The sequence below is a fragment of the Gopherus evgoodei genome, chromosome 4, assembly GCF_007399415.2.
Source record: "Gopherus evgoodei ecotype Sinaloan lineage chromosome 4, rGopEvg1_v1.p, whole genome shotgun sequence".
Taxonomy (NCBI): Eukaryota; Metazoa; Chordata; order Testudines; family Testudinidae; genus Gopherus; species Gopherus evgoodei.
In genome coordinates, this window is record NC_044325.1 from 84,174,757 (window position 1) to 84,195,244 (window position 20,488).

At 44.9% G+C, this 20,488-nt stretch overlaps 1 protein-coding gene across 1 annotated transcript in view; it reads right to left on the reverse strand.

Annotated features, from left to right (window-relative positions):
- LDLRAD3 (low density lipoprotein receptor class A domain containing 3) overlaps positions 1–20,488 on the reverse strand; it is a 267,822-nt gene that overhangs the window by 235,391 nt on the left and 11,943 nt on the right. The gene's annotated exons all lie outside the window — the stretch shown is intronic.

The following is a 20,488-nucleotide window of genomic DNA, read 5'->3' on the forward strand; positions in this document are numbered from 1 at the left end:
TGGCCCAGTAAGAAAGAACTTGTGTCCCCCAAGGCTAACCCTGTGCACTATCTGCAGCCCCACAATAGTTGTTGCTACTACCAAGAATATTTTCCCTTTAACATACAACATATAGTAGAGATAAACTGAGTGTTGCATGCCTGCCTTAAATGTAATGCAGAAAGAAAACTGGGTAACGTAGGGCTTGGCTACACTGGAGAGTTGCAGCGCTGGTGGTGGGTTTACAGTGCTGCAACTTACTCACCGTCCACACTTGCAAGGCACATACAGCGCTGCATCTCCCTGGCTGCTGCGCTGGCTGTACTCCTGCTCTGCCTGGGTATAACGATTGCAACACTGGTGATGCAGCGCTGCTCCACCAGTGTGGCCACCAAAAGCGCTGTAATTGGCCTCCAGAGGTATTCGGAGGTATCCCAGAACGCCTGTTCAGTCATTCCCAACAGCACTGCAAATGCTGCACATGTGGCCACACTGCAGCGCTTTCCTTACACAGCTGTACGAAGACAGCTGTAACTCCCAGCGCTGTACAGTTGCAAGTGTAGCCATACCCGTAGTCTCCTTTCACAAACGCCATCTCATGAATGAAAAGGACAGAGAGCAAGCTAATAACGTCCCTCTCACAGGCACAAGAAATATAATCATTCTTCCTGGGTGAGATCCTTCTCTTGGAAGTCTCTGAAACCAAAATTAATCTTGCTTTCTAAAAGAGGGAGAAAGACAAGTAACATACTGGACCTCCTGTTGAACTGCCACATGCAAGCAATAACCCCCAGGGCAGTTTCACAGCTTCTGATCTGTGCACTGGCAAAAATGAGAAATATATATGCTTTTTTCTTAGACAGCTGCAGATTTCACAGGCAGGTGAAGTGATCCTCTGTATGTAATTTGTAAAAGTGCTTTGGGATGAAAAGGCCCCCACTATAAATTTAAAAGATTATTTTAGTTGACATTTTAATAAGTCATTTTAAAAATTTACAAAGATCATGCAATTCAAAAGGGAGACAAACCAATTAAAAAGTGAATGGCAAAGCTAAAGATAAGGCATATATATCGGAGTGCTGAACGCGAGGAAAGATTTTAAGGCCAGACAGGACCATTGTAATCATCTAGCTCAGTGGTCTCCAACCTTTTTGTGCCCAAGATCACTTTTTGAATTTAAGGGCAACCCAGGATCTACCCCACCCCTTCCCCAAAGCCCTACCCTGCTCACTCCATCCTTCCTCCCCTACCCCAATCACTCACTCTCCCCTACCCTCACTTACTTTCACTGGGCTGCGGTCGAGAGGTCTGCAGTGCGCAAGAGGACTCTGGGCTTAGCCTGGGCAGGAGGGGGTCGGGCTGCAAGCTCTGGGAAGGAGTTTGGGTGCAGGAGGGGGCTCCGGGCTGGGGCAGAGCATTGGGGTGTAAGAGGGGGTACAGGGTGACAGCTCTAGGGTGCAGGAGGGGGCTCAGGGCTGGGGTGTGGCCTCCCACCAGAAAGCACTTACCTCTGGCAGCTCCCAGCTAGTGGTGCAGCATGGCTGCTGCTAAGGCAGGATCCTTGCCAGTGGTGTAGCCAGGTTTTAAGTGTAGGGGGAGCAAACATAAAAAAGGCACCCTCCCTTGGCTCCTCCTTTGGCCATGCCCCCCTTGGCTCTTCCTCTGGCCATGCCCCTGACTCCTCCCATTTCCCCCCCAGATTAATCCCGGGGCCAGCTCAGGACTCCTGCGGGCTTCCCGGGGGCACGGATACCCCCCTCGTCCCCGGGAGAATCTCTCCTGCCCAGAGCACTCTGCAGATGTCCCCCGCCGGGCTGTGCCGCCCGGCCCCACCTGCGGGGTCCCAGCCCCCCCACCACAGGCTCCAGCGCCATGCCAGGGCCCCCCGTCCAGACAGCACAGCCTGCGGTCCTGCCCTGTGGGCCTGGCCCCGGGGAGCCCCTTGCCCAGACCTCCCAATGCAAGACACCAGACCCCCGCCGCTCACCTTCTGTCCTGAGCCCAGTGCTCTTCACGCAGGGCTCGCCAGCCAGGTGGCCTTAAAGACGCAGGGGCCCTTTCACCTCCCCTCCCCACATTAGCAAGGGGCGGGGAGCGCTTGGTCGCCAAGCCCTGAGCCGCCACTGCAGAAGATGGCTGCGGCGATGCTGGGGCTGCGCTGAGCTTGCGGCTCGATGGCCGAGGAGCCGGCCCCCTCACTCCTGCAGCCGCACCTGCCGCCCCCTCATGGCTCCTCTGGCCATGCTGCCGCCAGCACCGGCCCGGCAGGCACCACTTTTTGAAAATGTGCTGAGGGGAAGCGGCTGCTTCCCCTGAACCCCACTAGCTATGCTACTGCTCCTTGCCTACCCCAGCCGCACACCGCTCCCAGAAGGAGCCAATGCACCCCTGCGGCCCCCTAGCAGGGGAGGGAGGAGGGCACAAGCTCTGCACGCTGCCCCTCTCTGTAAGCACCATCCCCACAGCTCCCATTGGCCAGAGCTCCCTGTTCCGGGCCAATGGGAGCTGCGGGGACAGTGCTTGCAGAGAGGGACAGCATGCAGAGGGAGACCCCAGCCCCCAGGGCCACATTGGCCACTTCCGAGAGCAGCATGGGATAGGGGCAGGCAGGGAGCCTGCCTTAGCAACAACACTGCTGCATCACCAGAGACCGCGATCAACTAGGAGATCCTCCAGAATCAACCAGTCAATCACAATCGACCGGTTGGTGACCACTGATCAAGCCTGATCTCCTGTATAACACAGGCCACAGAACTTTCACCAAATTATTCAGAGCATAGCTTTTAGAAAAACATCCAATCTTGATGTAAAAAATTGCCCATGAGAATCCATCGCAGCCATTGGTAAATTATTCCAGTGGTTAACAGAAGTTAGTTAGAAACAACTTTCTCTAATTTGCCCTTCCCTTCCCACCCATGAACAATGGTTAGAAAAGCATTTCAGGATTGAAGGCAGTCTTATAAATGCAAAGTATCTGTCCACAAAGAAGACAGACAAAGTCTCCCTGCACTTAGATAACACAAGCCAATGAATCTGGGGAAGAAGGCAATATTTCACTGTGAATCTGGATACAAGTTCTTAATTAAAACATATTTTTCTTTGGGCAATTTTTAAAAGAAGTTTCCTTTTTGTAAAAGCTAATGCACTGGCAACTCCACAGGATGGCTCTATAATTGTGATACCAACAGGAAACAATACGTAACACTGCCTAAGACCAGATTCATGAACATGAGAAAGAAAGGTGATTCTGTTCGATAACCCATTATTTTACATTATCTGATGTGGCAGATTGTTCTATTTTTTATTTATTTATTTATTTTTAAAGGGGAGACCTCATAAGCTCATCCTAGACTAATTAATTCAACATCGGATTCACCTCCGGATACCTAAGAGGATACGGTCTCTGTCCCTCGCTCCTTGTTTATCCCACTCCACTCCCAAATGTAAGTTCCTTGAATTCAAGAAATAGGACACTGAGCTTTGCTAAAACAACACTAGAAACTGAGTCCATGTTCTCTCCTTTGAATCTGAAAAGAGAGCTTGTCTGTGTTATGAAAGGCCCCATATGAAATGACACTCCTATAATTCCAGCTTTTAACAAGCCAATGTAAAAAGATAGCCAATGGTCCAAAGCTTCTTCCTCAATCAATGCTGCATTAATAATTTAGCTATTAGTGGCCATGTAACTGGAGAATTTTCATGAGATCTGAACTCTGCTGTTGTCCATTATGTTGAAGGCATCTCCTTTGCCTGCCTTTGCTTCCTTTCTAAACAGGGTTTCTGTTTTATTGAAAAACTCAGACCTATTTAAAAAAAAAAGAAGAATGATAAATGTGTGAAGCCTATAGAATAAATACAATTCGTATAACTTAAATTTATAACACTCATAAAATCCACAGAATGTGATAAACTATTATAGGTTTTTCCTGTCATCTTAGCTTCTTATGCAATTAAATTCCCTGCATTTAAATGCAATATAGTCTATAACATACAGTGGAGGGAGATTTATGCAGTCATTGCTTTGCTGTGAATAGCCTACCAGGACATTCCTGATTCAAGAAGTTAATAATTACAAATTGTTAACCATTTGTGCTGACTTTCCTGCTATGAACCATCCAACAAACTACAGGGGAAAATGTAGGTATGGTAGATAGAATCACTCCAGGACAATGGGACTAACAAATAACCCAGTTCCTGTGAGAAATGCTATGAGTATTTAATGGCCAGGATTACAGTTCTAACTGTACTTCATATGAAAGGGAAATGTCCCATGCTGGAGTACAAGGTAATTACCAACCTGAACAGGAAAGTTGCACCTACTAAATTATTGACAGCTTTTCCACAAGCACCCAGCGTTCTCAGACAGAGGATTCCTAAAGGACAGTGTTTCTTATTTTATAAACTGACTAGATCACAATTAACTATATCACAGCTGGAGGGGCAAATGGCTTCACGCACAAATTGTTGGTTGTTTTTTTTAATATATATTATTATTAAGCACTGAAGTAGCCAAATACAACCTGAATCCCCAGAGGTGGGGGTGGGCAGGGTTGAAGTGTGTCTGTGGTATGACACTATCCCATGCCTAGATCTACTGATCAATTAAGTTAAGTGTTTCAAGATAGTTTCTTCCTTCCCATTTGCAAAGTCACAACCCTGATCACAAATCCAAGATATTAATTGATGCAGATTGAGGGCAGCTTTCACCTCACTAGTTGCATATCCTGTGATTAGACAAGCAGAAGTCCATTCCTGCCAATACTCCACAGCCATATCTCCTGCCTCCCTCACGTGCACTGTAACCTCCCACCGAAGTGTTTCCTTTGTATCTGCCCAGCTCTTGCACTCATGCTGCCATTACACATAGAACCATCTCCCCTCTTTATGTGCCTCATTCAGCCACTCTCTCATTCCAATTGCCACTGAAAACGCTGCTTGTCTGATCTGATACAAAATCCTTGTGCATCTAGTATGGGGTGGCCAAACTTATTGACCCCCTGAGCCACATATGACAATCTTCAGACATTCAAAAGCTGGGGTGCATCTGCTGGGCTGAAGCCCCAAGCCCCAGCAGGTGCACCGAGCCCTCCCTCAGTCCCTAGCCTCACCTCCCTGCCACAGGGTGGGAACCCTGAGTTCCTCCCCTAGTCTGGTAGGTGGCGAATCAGGGGGCTGGGGGGCTTCACCAGCTGCACTTTAACTGTAAAAGAGCCACATGCAGCCCATGTGCCGCAGTTTGGACACCTCTGATCTAGTAACTTAGAGAAAAAGGAATAAGAACTTGTAAAATCATCCAGCTTCTCTCTCATACTCTCAGCGATACACTATACCCCCTCATACTGCATCTCTCTCCTTTTGATTACCTTTGCCCTCCTCATACCCTTCAGGTGAATCAGTCATTTGCCATCAACTGTAAGACTAGGACAAAGATCTGTCTTACCTACCTCAAAGTACCATGAATGCCTATGGTACTGCATAAATAAAAAAACTAAACAGTAGAACTGGCTGAATAATTGTTTTTTTCTGCTCTGCCAGCAAACTGGAAAATCAGAACAAGTCAGAAGAGTCCAGTTTGTTTCACAAAAGGACTGTGCGTGTGCACGTGCTGCCTTATCCCTTGGTGCCCAGTGGTTAGGGTACTTATGGCCCGTGGGAGACCCAGGTTTGAATCTCAACTCTGGAGCAAGGACTTGAATTCAGATCTCCACCGTGCCAGGTGAGCGCCCTAACCAGGCTACTGGCTATTCTGAGGTGGGTAACTCTCACTCTCTTGTTGAGGCTGTTCCATTTTGTATAAATATTTGAACATTCCTTGTGCCAGAGAGAGAGAAAAAAAGTATGACAGTACAGTCTTGTGAATAAGGGACTCACCTGGGAGCTAGGAGATATGGATACAAATCTTCTCTGTCTGAATTAGAGACACACTTTAAGGCTGGCCCTGGAAAATGTTTTCTCAGCTGAAAGAGGTCAAATAATGTTAGGAAATATTTTAGCAAGGCTAGTGTCCCACTACCAGAATAAATAAAGAAATTGTTGATTAAACCTTAAAAGTGAAGAAGTAAATGGGATAAACAAGATGGGCATTCTGAACACTCTACACAACCAAAGAGTGCAAATTTAGGTTCCTGCAGTGACATTTGCTTTCAGGGCCAGACAAAGCAAGCTGCTAATACATTCACACTGACAGCAGAGCTAGGTAACACTGCCAACTTCTCTTGAAGCACAAGACACATTGTGGTTTTCAGAGACACCTTGCCAACAAGAAATCTATGCTAACAGCTATGTTCTGTGATCAAACACTTTTACTTATGGCAAACAATTTTGCATTGCAAGATAAAAATCAAGATCATACCATATCTAAATAAATATAACAGAACAGAACGAGGTCCTGAAAAGAGAGCAATATAAAAGCAAATTATTGGGGATGAGTGGAAATGGAAATCAAGTGATTCTTTTAAAATTTTGGGCCTGACACTCTATTCTGCTACACCAGCTTTACATCAGTTTGACTCCTTTAAAGCTAATGGAATTGGTCTGGTGGAACGGAGCACAGGATCAGTTTATACAAATGAGCCTTTTGAAGCTCTATGCCTTTACACTCAGCAGGTCTTAAAAGAAGCAGTTAATTGCTATTTTTCTTTTCAATTTGCCCTTCTTTCAAAAAACAACAAAGTTTTCAGTCATCAACTGGAAAAGTAGATAATTTAGGAATGTCACCAGCATGGGCATGTCATTCTAAGAGACAGTGACTTCAACAGTGGTCAGGATTAGTTTTGCCATTGACTTCAGTGGGTCCAAAATATCACTCACCATTTTGCAAAGTACAGAAATAGCCTCCCTTGGGTCTGGCTGTTTTTTTTTTGCATGACTCAGAAGCCGTTTAGGCAGAGCAAAAGAAGTTTCTGCTAGACAGCGATAGGCTCCCTGGAACCAATTTAGCTCCATTTGGTCCCATTTCATAGCAATGGAGCTTCAAAGACTTCAGAAACGATCCACGGGTTTTTTTCCACACAAGTGAGACAAAAGAATCAGGCCCGTTTGTCAAGCGACCATTCTAAATGGATTTCTTTTCCTTTTAACATTTGTTTGTTCACTTGTGGACTTTACAAATCCAGTTTTAAAGTTCAAGAAGCTTCAGTTACAGAACTTTTTAAAACACAATTCTCAGAAATCGGTGGTCTGTTTCTCTTCTCATAACAGTGTAAAGCAGGAGTAAATCCACTGAGGTCACCAGTGTGAAATCAGTGTAAATGAAAGGAGCATACAGACCAAGGACCTCACTAAAAATTATTCAATTATACATTAGAGTGTTGATTAAAAATTACTTAACAATTGAATCCAGCTTGAAACTACACTGGTAAGGGATAAAAAATTCTCCTCTCATGCTTTCTTGGCAGTGCATCAGATTCAGTTAATTGCACACAGTCTGCAAGTATGTGCGTATACTTAAATCTAGTGCAATATTTGAGAAATACTCACATTGCTGGAGAATGTGCATACATATTAAATAGTCTTTATTTTACAAAACCAAAGCTATGCCTCAGCCTTTTAAAAAAAAAAAAAGAATGATTAAAAGACAATATGGCAAATATTAAAGTCCTCTGTGGTACTCATTTACATTTGGACTGGGCAAAGCACTGGACTATACACTCTAGTGAATAATGCATTAGCCTTGGGAAGAGAGATAAACCAATAGGTATTTTCCAACTCTAATTTATAAGACTATTGGAGACCGCTGTGTCATTTTGCAATGCTTCCTTGTTTTATTTTTATTCAGGATGAAGATTCCTTATGCTAACAAAAAGCAGCTGCCATGTATGTTCTTAGGTATCTATTCTGAAAACCTCTTTGTCATGTCTAGACTGTAGCCAAGATAGAACTATTCACTCTCCCATCTGGAAGTGTGCATCATCGGGAAACTGGAGCCACTTTGATAAAGAAGCACTGAAAGGAGAAGCCATATAATCCCAACTCCTAATGCCCAATGCCTTGATTTAACACCCAAATAATTTTATACATATTCACATTTTTTGTTGTTTTTTAAATGACTGTGGTTAACAAATGCACTTCACACTATACAGCATGCCTGCCTGTAACTTTTGAAAACCACTCCGAAGTGGGAGCATACAAAATCAAAAACAGCCCATTCAACCAAGCCTATAAAAACAAAGAATGAACAAGACAGACGTTATAGAGACAGAACTTTACACAATGGGGAATAGGAGAAGGAGACAATCCAGAAGAAACTTCTCCGTCTGAACAGATGAGCCAAACAAATAGAGAAATGACAAACTAATTTATGTCTTAAGATTGCTATATATGGACATGAGTCTTTCAACTGACACTTGTTTGAAATTTAGCCTTCTAATCTTTCTCTCAGTCTGATGATGTGCTATTGATATGAAAATTGCTCCACATCTCCAAAGGGAACCCTCTCTCCGAGGCTGTCTTTTACCTTATTCTTTTTATAAATATCTTCACTGTTACTGTAGCACTTGCGCAAAGTTGTAGAGGAGAAAGGGGCTAAAAGGCACTAGAACAAGTACTATATGTCAAGGCTGTTTTCCATAGTAGTAGATTGAAACGGGCTAAGGACACAAGCTATATTTTAAGTTTCCACTGTCTGTCTTACAAATCTAACAATCAAACTACTACAGTAACTAAATGATAATGCATAATTAATATAATGGTGTTTTTCAGCTTCATAAACACTAATAAATGCTTACCACTGCTGATAGGTACGTAAGTAATAATTTTACAGAAGGGGTAAACTGAGGCAGACATTAAGTGACTTGCCCACTCTCCCCCAGAGGTAGGATTAGAACCCAGTCATACTTGTGCACAATCACAACTCACCTTAATTTGTCTCTCAGTTTCACCATTTGTAAAATACTTGGTGCTCTTAAGTACAAATTTGAATAAATATGATCACTACATTGTATTAGTGTTAGACCTGAAAAAGAAAACTACATTACCAACAGTAGGGAAAGCAGAAACTGAGGACTGGTCTACACTTGTGGGGGGAGAGGGAAGGCGGGGAGAAATCAATCTAAGATACAAAACTTCAGCTATGCAAATAGCATAGCTGAAGTTGAAGAATCTTAGTTCGACTTACCTGGCCATCCTCACGGCAGCAAGTCGACTGGTGCGGCTCACCCGTCAACGCAATTACTCCGCCTGCCGAGGTGGAGTACAGGCATCGATTTGGGGACGCGATAAATCGATCTCCAATAGATCGATTACTACCCGCCGATCCAGCGGGTAGTGTAAACATGACCTGAGCCAAAGATAAAGCCAAGAGCTGCCTTTCTCTAAAGCCTTGGAAAACTTACACCCCAACATATTGCCAGTGGCCAAATTACTCCATATATAGCAAGAAGGCCCAAATCCCACTCTTCTAAGATGCTTTAAATCTGCTGTAATGTGAACAACATGCCTGTGAGTTACAAATCTTTCTTGTGCTAGTAAAAAATGAAGTTAACTAATAGCTCAGTGGAAAGCCAAGTAATTCAATACTGCTTGTCAAATACTCCAGCTAGCAATACACATACTGTATTGTCAGTAATTCATACCATGCAGGCACATATCACTAATGCATAATTCATGAGGACAATTATAGGGATGGGGAGAAACACCACACACCATCTGCTGATATCTACCCAAACCCATGTTTGAGCCTTCCACCGCCACGTAATTATTTATTTTACCAGGCAATGAAAGAGATAAAAGAGCAGCACAAACATTTACTTTACATCATGTCAGCCAACTTTTTTTCCCCCCTTCCTCATCAATTTAAGAACGAGTTTAGGAAATAAACTAGATTGACAGCCCTGGACATTTCCTATACTTCACGTATTTTCCTAAAATGTCCTAATTACAGCTCCCATCAGCATCAGTAAAAGAACTCAACAGACAAGTTCCAGCATTTTAATGATGCGTCCACATGTCAGAACAAGGTTAGACAATATGGCAGCTAAAATGCAGGTCGGCTGACCTATACTAGTCTTCCCACCAATGGGGGTGTACCGATGGGAATTTTAGGAGAAATAAGACTAACCTAGGCACCCCCATCATGTTCTAACTTTGATGGTAGGATCTCTTTCAAATAAGGATGGTGGTCTTCTGGACTTAGACTCAAAGAGATCTGGACTCTGGTCTCAATTCTACCACAGCCTATGTACACTTGAGCACATCACTTCATTGGGCCTCAGCATTCCCCCCCGCTTTGTACAATATGGGTAACACTTCCCTATCTCATAGCAATACCACAAGCATAAACTCATTCATGTCTGTGAGATGTTTAGATGTTACAAAACTACCTAGATATACATATATGGTAACCATCTGTACTGTTTATTTAAAGAGGCACCATATCACAAGGTTCAAAATATAGTACAAAATAAAACCCACCAGACTAGATGATCATTTGCTTGCTTACTGCTTGAAAGTGTACCTATAGTGATCAGAGAGTTCGGAAATAGTTCCATCTTGGACACAGGCAGCTGGATATTATGTATGCAAATAATATTAAATTTTAATGGCTTGGTTCTCTCTCAGTAGATTTCCTAACCAAACAGATTTAATACAGCAGTTCAGTGAAACAGGATCTCTGAAATACAATAGGCAAACAGTTCATTTCAACCAAAGTAAACACAGGACATTTATAAAATCCATCGTAACCCAGGTCTTTTCTTCATTATATACCTTGGACAAGAGTTAGTTGTTTCTTTTGATGTTCTGGGGGGGGTTAAATGACCAGTGATTTTGGATGCTTCAGTTTCTGGTGCCCAACTCATAACATCTTAAAAAGGGACAAGCAGGGAATGGAGCTTACAACTTTCTGAAAATCAGGCCCCTGGAAGTTAAGCACCCAAAAAAGTTACTACTCAGATTACAAAAATAAAGAACAATTTGGCCTGTATTTAACACTTTCAATTTTGGATGATACAGAAGGCTCCACCTGTGTGGAATTTTTGCTTCCAACCTCAAGATGTTTTACAAACATTATCATCCTATGAGGCAAGTACATTTCTATTATCCCCATTTCACAGATGGCAAAAAACTGAGGCAAAAGTTCAATGATTTCCCCAAAGTCACACAGTGAGTCAGCAGCAGAGCAAGAATTAAAAATCAGGAGGTCTGACTCTGACCCACAATGCATATTTCTTTAGTCAATGAAAATAAACTTCAGTATTTTAAAATGTGAAACATCATAAAGAACCTCATTTCAAAACTAAAATTGCAACCAAGTATTCAAATGAAAGTAAAACTGCTTATAACTAAATCAAAAACTTGCATTCATGATCAGTAAATATTTGTTGTTAAAACTTTTAAATGAGCCAAAAATCAATTAACCGCATCAATAAACATTTCAGCAGCTAATCTCTTTAAAATAAGTCAACCACTAGGATTTGAACATTGTAGCACTCAGGAAGTTACACGGATTCCTTTTGGAAAGGGAAAGGGAAAGTGTGTCTACACAAGGTGTGCTGCTTAACACTGATTTTTGGTGAGCAAGCAAGCAATACATACACTAGAGATAAAAATGAAGCTAGATTTTGCTCCATATAACTCACAATGGTCACTGACTGCATAGTTTCCCATGAGAACACACTGAGGAGCTGCAGCCAAGAAAACAATTAATAAATCATATGGGCAAGCAACTCTCCATTCAAGCTCAGCTAGGACTTGAGTGTCCTGTCAGAGTGATCAAAACTGCTTCTTAAGTTTTTAGATTTAGTTTGACTCAGCTAATAAAGTAATAAGATCCAACGAGGCGGACATTTCTCTATATATAATGCTTGGAAATTGGAAAGTAAGTGGCCCGAGGTTAACATGACAGATGTTAACCAAAGAACTGTCCAGAGCTTCCATTAAAGAATTCATCGTAAAAATCTAAAAACTCCCTTGGCAGATTTTCAATGGTCCCATTAGAAATTTTAAGGAGATCCATTCTGGTTACACAGTGTATTCTAGTTTGTGTAGAAGTCATTAACAAGTAGCCTTTAACTCAGATCACATGAACAGGAGTAGAGATGGAGAAAGGAAAAGAAAGAGAAAGAGATACACAGTCTTATTGGAAAAAGCAGCAAAAAGTCCTGTGGCACCCTATAGACTAACATACGTATTGGAGCATGAGCTTTCGTGGGTGAATACCCACTTTGTCGGATGCATATTTAACATATTTGAAGTATGTTAAAAAGCCTCCTTGTCAAATAAAAACCAAAGTGACTGATTTTTCATACATCAGTGCATGGCCAGTGTTTTCAATGTTTCCACTTATGTTGGGTGTCCCATATAAGGTACCAAGAGACTAAGCACTTCCAGATACTGTTACTTCAATGGGAGTGTCAAGTGTTCAGGAACTCTCGTAGATCAGTCCTTCAAGTTGGACACCAAACTTAGTGGACACTTGAAGATTGTGGCCAAGTCTCTATCATATTCAGTATGGGGATACAATCTCTTAAAAGGGAAACTAAAAAAGTAAAAGTTCCCTTTTCCACTCCACCACCAAGATTTTATGGAACAGTAGGACCAAAGCAAAAAATGGTCAACATGTGCCAACCGGGGAGGAGCAACAATCTAGATAGGAAAAAGGCATATCTTAAAATTGTTTATTTTTAATTACTCTGGACTATGTTAGAAAGTGAAGGTTATCAATGAGAAGGTAGAAAATGAAAGTGTGGTGCTCCCTCTTTAGGGGGAAAAGCCCTGCTGCATCAGTGCCTCAAACTTGCTGAAGCAATGCAGAAACCCTAACATGCTCCAAGGGAGATTTCTGATGCAATGTTTGATCAGTGTCCACAAAGAGCATTCAGGATTGCCCTAGCAACAGGACAGTGCATGGATCTTTTTGGTCATCCTGCCAGCCCTTTAACACGGTTTTCTTTGGCACTTTGTTGGCACTGCCTTGAAAATGAAGTTCAGTCCAATCTTGAAGACCTGCCAAGTTGTTAACTGCGTAGATTTTAATTCCTTTCCCTCCCCCCAAACCCCACGTGCTTTTTTTGGGGGGGTGGGGGGGAGGGTGGATGGGAGGGGAAGGGAGGAGTTGGTTTGGTTCCTGAACTTTATATTCTCTGTTTATGTCTCTAGACTCAGACAGAAAACAGAAGGTTTCACCCTTCTATGGTAACAGCTCAGTTTGCTTTTTAGAGCTCAGTGACAATTACCCAAGGATTTATTTTCATGCTTGTCCTGCATCAACCATCCACTAAACTGATTCAATTACACTCCGCTTAAACAGAGGAAAATCTCTCCATTTAAAACAAAGACAACAGCTAGACAACATTGTTTTTAAAACAAAGACTACTTCAACTCTTTGCTGCAACTTCAACAACAGATTTTAATTATGAAAGAATGAAACTAGAATGGGCAAAACATCAGTTATATGGTGAAGTGACTGAGCCGCAACCATTTAAATCCTACAATACTTCGCAATATCAAGCATATTCTGTTCTGTGTAGGTTCTTATAGTTCCCTCATCACATTAATATCCATACACCTTCTAGGAGTGTTGTGACGGGTCTAACATTTTTTACTTATGGTTTGTTCTCTCCCTCATCCTCTTTCCAGAGCAGAACTGTGTGTGCAGTGTAGTGTTTTGTTTTGGTGGGTTTGAGGTTTGTTTTTTGTGGGGTTGGTTTGTTGTTTTTTTGTTCGTTTGTTTAACACCGAGTTTGAGTGGAGGGTAATCAAAACACTTTCTGTAGCTGCTTTTGCGAGTGATTTTTAACTGTGTCCAATGAGTTTAGTGACTTATTCTTTTTAAATTAATTGACAAAATAATGAGTGCTGCTGGACTCCAGGATTTCCATCAAGAATAATATGCATTTTGAAAGCCCTGTGTGGGCCTTGATCTCAGTATCTAAGTAGTCACTCCATGCACTGTGTTTTCGAACAATTGAAAAGACTCATTTTCCTAATGCCAAGACCTTGATAAACCAAATTTGTGTCTTGCCACTGCACAGATCATAGCAATTTATTTTACTTATTATCCCTCTAGATAAGCATAGCAATAAATTCCAGATGGCCCAGAATTCTGCAGCTAGATAGCCATTCCAAAACAGGAGGACATATAACACACCACTTCAAGGAACTGACTTTAGGTTCCCATTAGACAGCATGTTAGTTGTAATACTGCATGATTCCACCCAATCCACAATATTGCACAATTCTGAGTTGGGCTACCTGACCAATTTGTGCTCTTGAAATGAGACTTGTTAGCTTTTCCACTTGTCTTAACACTACAGGAGTACATTGCCCCTGATGTTTATTCTTCTTTCTGCAATAAGCTTCCTGTGGAGGTTAAAAATGCTGAGTCTAGTAACATATCTTGTTTTGAGGCGATAATCTGGTCTGTAGTATCTAACAAAGTTTATCTATTCTGCATAACTAACAATATTTTGCCTGCTCTAGCACCTTTCATTTTTCACTCACACACTCGCTCTCTCTCACACACACATACATACACACAGAGTGATAGGTAACTGTTTACCCCATTTCATATATGGTCACAGAGATTAAATGACTTGTTCAAGGACACACAGAGTCAGTAGAAGAGACGGGAGGAGAACAAGGTAGATAAAAATTGATTAAAAAATAAAAATAAATCAGTTTTTATTTAAATTAACTACAGGTTTACTTTTTAAAAAAACCATTAAAATTAAACTTGAAATAATAATACATTTAGGCCTTAACATAGGTTTTTATCCATTAAAACGTGTAAATTAATTACAAAAATAATATGAAGCAGGACACCTTTGCTGCCAAGTTTTAAAGAAAGTCAAACCACTGAACTGGTGGAACTCACTGGGCTAAGCACCAGGAACTAGTTTAAGTGGTAAATCAGCTTCTGACAGCAGTAGCCTCTTCTGCAGGTGCAGAGAGAATATTTTCCTTTTCAGTTTATTCAACTAGTTCATTTCAGTGACATTCAAAGTCAAGTAACCAACTGGGAGTTAAAAAAGCAGGAAAGCTTTTTCCCCTCTACCAATATATGAATAAAAATAATGTGAGAGTATGTGACCTACTAGTTTCAAAATCTTGAAGGTCATGGTGACCAGAAACAATCAGTTCAATTCACTAACAGTAACAGATAATACCTCCTTCGTTTAATAAATCAATTAGTTTTAAATTAAAAACACATTGTTAAAAAAAATCTTACAATAATTTTATTTAATAAAAAACATTAAAATGCTGTTTTTGTATATTTTTAATTGAAATTCTATCCAAGCAGAGCTTGACACAAAATAAGTAAAAAAATTGTTCAGTAAATAATGCATCATTATCCATTTTCCAACATAATAAAAATGTACAAATTAAGAATGTAAATAAATGTAAGTTAATATATCTCCAACGGCCAGTGATGGGACACTAGTTGAGGAGGGCTCTGAGTTACTACAGAGAACTCTTTCCCAGGTGTCTGGCTGCTGGGTCTTGCCCACATGCTCAGAGTCTAAATCATGGGTGGGAAAACCTTTTGGACCAAGAGTCACATCTGGGAATAGAAATTGTATGGTGGTCCATAAATGCTCACAAAATTGGGGTTGGGGTGCAGGAGGAGATGAGAGCTCTGGGGTGGGGCCAGAAATGAGGAGTTCACGGTGTGGGAGGGGGCTCCAGGCTGAGGTGGGAGTGGAGTGCAGGGGGGAAGGGAAGGGCTCCAGCTGGGGGTGTGGAGTTTGGTGTGTAGGAGGGTGCTCTGGGCTGGGACTGAGGGGTTCAGAGGGCAGGAGAGGGATATGGTGTGGCGGGTGGGGTAAGGGCTCCGGCTGGGGATGAGGAATTTGGGGCACAGGAGGATGCTCTGGGCTGGGATCAAGGGGTTCAGAAGATGGGAGAAGGATCAGGGTGGGGGCAGGGGGTTGGGGTGCGAGGAGAGGCTCAGGTGTGCAGGCTCCAAGCAGCACGTACCTCAATCAGCTCCCAGAAGCATCATGTCCCACCTATGGCTCCTATACAGAGGCGCAGCCAGGTGGCTCTGTGCACTGCCCTGTCTACAGGCACTGCTCCCACAGCCCCCATTGGCCATGGTTCCCGGCCAATAGGAGCTGCAGGGAAGGAGCTTTGGTGGGGGCAGCATGCAGAGTGGAACCTCCTGGCTGCCCCGACGAGTAGGAGCCGGAGAGAGGACATGCCGCTGGTTCTGGGAGCCACATGGAGCGACCCCAGACTCTGCTCCCAGCGGGAGCTTGAGGGCCGGATTAAAACGGCTGGCAGGCCAGATCCAGTCCCCGGGCCATAGTTTGCCCACCCCTGGTCTAAAATGATCACCGTATTTGGGGTCAAGAATAAAGTTTCCCCAGGTCAGATTGGCAGAGATCCTGGAGGGGTTTCACCCTCCCCTGCAACCTGGGGCAGGGTCACTTTCAGGTTTAAAGTAGTGTAAGTGATGGAGTCTCTATAACTTGAAGTCTTTAAACCATAATTTGAGGACTTCAGTGACTCAGCCAGAAGTTATAGGTCTATTATAGCAATGGTGGGCAAGGTTCTGTGGCCTGCAATGTGCAGAAGGTCAGACTAGATGATCATTATGGTCTCTTCTGACCTTAAAGTCTATGACAGCGAGGGGAAAACTATGTCCCGCGGGCCACATCCAGCCCGCAGGACCCTTCCCTCTGGCCCCCCGAGCTCCTGCCAGGGAGCAGGGTCAGGACAGGTTTGCGGAGGAGCCAGCCCAATTCCCCGGCCATGCGGTGAGCGGAGTGGAGGCTACCCTCGGACCCTCTCCTTCTGCTCCCCTTCCCTCCCTCCCTGCCTCCCTTGCAGTCACAGTTCCCCCAGGTCTGGCAGCGCTGTCAGGGGGAGTTCCGGGGGGGGAGGGGGCATGGAGTGGGCGAGGGGGGCAGTCAAGGGTCCTGGGCCTGGCTGCCAGGGACAAGGCAGAGCAAGCCAGGGCACCCTTCCACCTCCAGCATGCCTGGCCCCTCTACCCAGAAGCCAAGCCTAGACAGGGAGTGAGCTCTGCCCAACTGCCAGGAAGAGCAGCCAAATGAGCAGGGGAAACACACAAGGAAAGGACTGAGGGCTTGGCTACACTGGAGAGTTGCAGCGCTGGTGAGGGGGTTACAGCGCTGCAACTCAGGATGTGGCCACACTTGCAAAGCACAGCCAGCGCTGCAACTCCCTGGTTGCAGCGCTGGCTGTACACCTGGTCTGCCTCGGGTGTAGCGATTCCAGCACTGGTGATGCAGCGTTGGTCATCAGGTGTGGACACCAACAGCGCTTTTATTGGCCTCTGGGGTATCAGGAGGTATCCCAGCATACCTTTTCACCCACTCTGGTAATCGTTTCACACTCCACTGCCCTGGGCTCAGCTGATCCCCCCTTTAAATGCCCTGGGAATTTTAAAAATCCCCTTCCTGTTTGCTCAGCTAGGTGTGGAGTGCAATCAATCAATCAGCGACCATACCTCCATGCCCCAAACGAGCCCCAGCATGGAACAGTTCCAAGCTGCAGGACCTCATCAGTGTTTGGGGTGAGGAAGCTGTAAAATCACAGCTGCACTCCAGCCGGAGAAATTATGATACCTATGGGCAGATATCAAAGTCCTTGCTGCTAAGGGGCCATGAACGGGACGCGTTGCAGTGCAGGGTAAAAATAAAGGAGCTGCGCAGTGCCTATTGCAAAGCCCGTGAGGGAAATCGCCGCTCAGGAGCTGCCCCCACGACCTGCCGTTTTTACAAGGAGCTGGATGCCATACTTGGGTGTGACCCCACTGCCAATCCTAGGAGCACGATGGAGAGTTCAGAGCAGGGAGAAGTGGGGGAGGTTGTAGAGGACTGCGACAGTGAGGCTACTGGCATGGAGGGAGACACCTCAGAGTCCCAGGAGGCATGCAGCCAGGAGCTCTTCTCAAGCCAGGAGGCTAGCCAGTCGCAGCAGCTGGAAGTTGTTGGTGAAGAAGCAGCAGAGGAGCATGTTCCCGGTAAGCAGATTTTATGTTTTGTGAGAGGAGGGTGGGGGTTATGGCTGCCTGCATGGATGCCTAAATGAATAGCCCATTGATTTGCTCTATCATGTCTCTGTAATCGGCCTCAGTAATCTCTTGAAAACTTGCAGCCAGAGCGTGGGCAATGTGCTTGCGCAAGTTTTTAGGGAGAGCCACCGTGGTCCTTGTCCCGGTCAGGCTAACTCGTCCGAGCCACTGTGCCGCGAGGGGTCGGGGGACCATTGCTGCACACGGGCAAGCTGCATAGGGACCAGGGCGGAATCCACAGTGCTGTAGAAGACCTTCCTGCTCTTCCCAGGTAACACACAGCAGTGATATATCTGGCAGTAGGAAACCCTGTTGAGAATGTAGGGATACTGCTCAGTGCAGGGCACCAGGTTCGTGGTCCGCCCCCCCTTGCAGGTCAGCAGCTTCCTGTCCCCCCCCCTTGCAGGTCGGCAGCTCGCGGTCCGCCCCTCCCTTGCAGTTGGCAGCTTCCCTTCCTGCCCCCCGCCCCTTGCAGGTCGCCAGCTTCGCGGTCCCCCCTCCTTGCAGGTCGCCAGCTTCCTGTTCCCTCCTGTCCCCTGTGCAGGCCCCCAGCTCCCTCCTCTACCCAGTGAGCCATCAGGCAGTTCCCCTTCCCAGGTGAAGTCGGGGCAGAAACACTCACCCCATTGCTCGCCATGCCTTCGCTTCCCTGGCCTCTCTGTGCTATGTTAGGTATGTGGGAATGATGCTACAAAAAGTCTACAAACTCCTTCACTGTGTGATAATAAACAATGTAGCCTCTGTGTATTACATGTTTCTATCTATGTTTTTTTAAGTGACCTTGAATAATGCAGCCTGATCACCGCCTGCCCGTCGCTTGCAGAACTTGAGGAAAAATCCGCGAAAATCAAAAGAAGAATTGATCAAAGCAGTTATGAATCTGTACACCAGAGAAAGTAGGAAGATGCAGGAATGGAGAGAGAAAACGCATGAGTGGAGGCAAACAGAAAACAGGAGAAAGGAATTGGCTACCAGAAAAACCTCGAAGCAGTTGATAAGCCTCCTGGCTCGCCAAACTGACTCTTTCCAGTCTCTCGTAGCCATGCAGGCAGATCTGTACCGTGGTAACCCACACGCCTCCCAAAGCTCTCTTTCTTGTTCCCCAGTATTTGCACAAAACACCCTTCTCCAGCAGCCTGTTTCTTACTACCCCAGCTGCCCCCAACACCTGTACAATCACTTACCAGCCCTGATAACTACAATCCTTACCCTGTGCACTCCACCCCCATGACGCTGCAGCATATTAATCCTGAAGTGCAGCAGACATTGAACAGCAATCCAAACAGGACATATTCAAACCTCTGAATGTACAGTCCACCACCCTACCTCCTGCCCTTTTATGTACTGTATTTTGAATAAAGGATTTCATGACTTTTACAATAGTTTTTATTATTGCAGAAAGTGGTAAATACTGTACCCCAAGGGAAAAACGAGCACAGCAACGGCACCAAACATTACTGTTGGCTCTCAGCATCAAATTGCTCCTTTAAGGCATCCCTAATCCTTGAAGCCCTTTGCTGGGCCTCTCTAGTAGCCCTGCTCTCTGGCTGTGCAAATTCAGCCTCTAGGCGTCGAACCTCGGAGGTCCATTCCTCACTGAATCTTTCACCCTTCCCTTCACAAATATTATGGAGGGTACAGCATACGGATATAACAGTGGAGATGCTGCTTTCCCCCAAATCTAGCTTCCCATAAAGACAACGCCAGCGGGCTTTCAAACGGCCAAAAGCACACTCCACAGTCATTCTGCTCCGGCTCAGCCTGTAGTTGAACCGGTCCTTGCTCCTGTCAAGCTTCCCTGTATACGGTTTCATGAGCCATGGCATTAAGGGGTAAGCGGGGTCTCCAAGGATCACAGTGGGCATTTCGACGTCCCCTACTGTGATCTTGCAGTCTGCGAAAAGAGTCCCAGCCCTCAGCTTCCTGAACAGGGCACTGTTCCGAAAGATGCGTGCATCATGCACCTTTCCAGGCCATCCTGAGTAAATGTCAGTGAAATACCCCTTGCGATTAATGTCCTCTGATGCCAGGTGGGGTGGTACCAGAATAGGAATATGCATCCCATCTATTGCCCCTCCACAGTTAGGGAAACCCATTTGTGCAAAGCCATCCACAATGTCCTGCACTTTCCCCAGAATCACAGTTCTTATTAGCAGGGTGCGATTAATGGCTGTGCAAACTTGCATCAGCACTATTCCAACGGTGGACTTTCCCACTCCAAACTGGTTCACCACCGATCGGTAGCTGTCTGGAGTTGCCAGCTTCCAGATTGCAATAGCCACCCGCTTCTCCACTGGCAGGGCAGCTCTCAATCTTGTGTCCCTGCGCCGCAGGGTAGGGGCGAGCTCAGCACACAGTCCCATGAAAGTGGCTTTTCTCATCCGAAAGTTCTGCAGCCACTGCTCATCATCCCAGGCTTGCAGGACGATGTGATCCCACCACTCAGTGCTCGTTTCCCGAGCCCAAAGGCGCCGTTCCACAGTGCTGAGCACATCTGTTACTGCCACAAGCAATTTACTGTCTTGAGCG